Raw genomic sequence first — 2,121 nt, forward strand, 5'->3', positions numbered from 1 at the left:
TTCGGAGGAAGTGTCCAAGAAGACCCCAATCAACATCTAACCACCTTCCTGAGAATATGTGACACAGTGAAGTCTAATGGTGTTCATCCTGATGCCTATAGACTGCTCTTATTTCCATTCTCACTCAAGGATAAGGCAGCCAAGTGGCTAGAGTCTTTCCCAAAGGAGAGCTTGACAACTTGGGAAGATGTGGTGAACAAATTCTTAGCAAGATTTTACCCCCCTCAACGAATCAATAGGTTGAGAGCTGAGGTCCAAACTTTCAGGCAACAAGATGGTGAGACTCTATATGAAGCATGGGAGAGGTTTAAGGACCTAACAAGGAGGTGCCCACCAGATATGTTCAACGAATGGGTGCAGCTGCACATTTTCTATGAAGGGATCTCTTATGAGTCAAAGAAGGCCGTAGACCATTCATCCGGAGGATCTTTGAACAAGAAGAAGACCATTGAGGAGGCTATAGATGTCATTGAAACTGTAGCAGAGAATGACTACTTCTATGCTTCCGAAAGAGGGAACACAAGAGGAGTAATGGAGCTAAACAATGTAGATGCTCTGCTGGCCCAAAACAAGCTCATTACCCAACAGCTGGCTGACCTCACCAAGAAGATGGAGAGGAACCAAGTAGCAGCAATCGCCACTTCATCAACAACCCAAGAAGGAGTGAATGAAGAAGCAGAGGGTAGTCAGGAGCAAGCCAACTACATTGGGAATTCACCTAGGCAAAACCATGATCCATACTCCAAGACCTACAATCCTGGATGGAGGAATCACCCAAACTTTGGGTGGGAAAATCAACAAGACCAAAGCCTTGATCAAAGATGCCCAAATCCCAACAATGCAAGCCACCAACATTTCACATCTAGACCATATCAACACCCCAATAACAACACCTCTCCACATCCACATCAAAACCAAAATAACTTACCTCATCCTTCCACCTCTAATCACGATCTACAATCATTTGATGACAGACTCTCAAGGATTGAGAATCTACTTGAAGGCATAGGCAAGGAGATTCAAGACAACAAGGTGTTCAAGGAGGAAGTGCGAGCCAGTTTCAAGAACCAAGGAGACACAATCAAGAGGTTGGAATCTCAAGTGGGGTATCTCTCTGAGCAAATTCCAAAACCCACAGATGGATTCCCAAGTGACACAGAGAAGAATCCGAGAGGTGAAACAAAGAAAGTAAGATGGGAAGATTGCAAGATGGTCACTATAAGTGATAAGGAGACTGAGGACAAGCCAAGCAAGCTGCCAGAACAACCTGAAGATACCTCAGTAGAGAAGAAGGAAAAAGATCATCAAGAACCATAAATCTCACAACAGGAGCTGCTGAGACTCTATGCACCTTTTCCCCAACTGCTCAATGGTGCTGTGGAAAAGAGAATATACTCAAAGTTTCTAGATTTGTTTGCATCTCTGTATGTCAACATACCATTCATCAAGACTATTCAACAAATGCCTGCATACATCAAGTATATGAAGGAGCTTCTTCCTAGGAAAAACTCACTCAAGGGAGGCCAAACTATAGTGATGAACAAGGAGTGCAGTGCCCTCATTCAACCACAGTTGCCTATGAAAAGAAAAGATCCAGGGAGTTTTCATGTCCCCTGTGCCATAGGGGAAACAATGTTTGATAGAGCACTCTGTGATTTGGGAGCAAGCATCAACTTAATGCCCTTATCCCTGGTGAAGAGGCTGCAGATCAATGAGATATTGCCCACAGATGTAGTCATCAGGCTGGCTGACAAAACTCAAAAACAAGCAATAGGGGTGGTGGAAAATGTGTTACTAAAGGTTGGGAAATATTTTCTTCCCACAGACTTTGTCATCTTGGACATGGAAGAGAGTCACACTCACCCAATCATATTGGGAAGACCATTCCTAGCTACAGCCAGAGCAGTCATAGATATGGAGCGAGGGGAGCTAATATTGAGGATCCATGATGAACGACTCAGCTTTAATGTCTTCAAACTCTCACAAGAAGCAGACCAAGAAAACAAAGAACCAAGCAAAGATCATAATGAGATGCTGGCAGAGGAAGCAAGCACTGAAGCACAACCAGCCCATCTGGGAAAGCCCTTGGTTGATGAACAAGGAAATAAGCAGTTGTCACAA

The 2,121-nt window shown here is 44.0% G+C and overlaps 1 non-coding gene across 1 annotated transcript; it reads right to left on the minus strand.

Annotated features, from left to right (window-relative positions):
* Positions 1–237: 237 nt before the first annotated feature.
* Positions 238–344, minus strand: LOC148565310 (small nucleolar RNA R71). Its single transcript, XR_015884386.1, has one exon. It is a non-coding gene; the product is annotated as a small nucleolar RNA R71 (small nucleolar RNA).
* Positions 345–2,121: the final 1,777 nt, after the last annotated feature.

This window comes from Arachis ipaensis, chromosome B5, assembly GCF_059453495.1.
Source record: "Arachis ipaensis isolate K30076 ecotype BB chromosome B5, ASM5945349v1, whole genome shotgun sequence".
In the NCBI taxonomy this organism is placed as follows: Eukaryota; Viridiplantae; Streptophyta; class Magnoliopsida; order Fabales; family Fabaceae; genus Arachis; species Arachis ipaensis.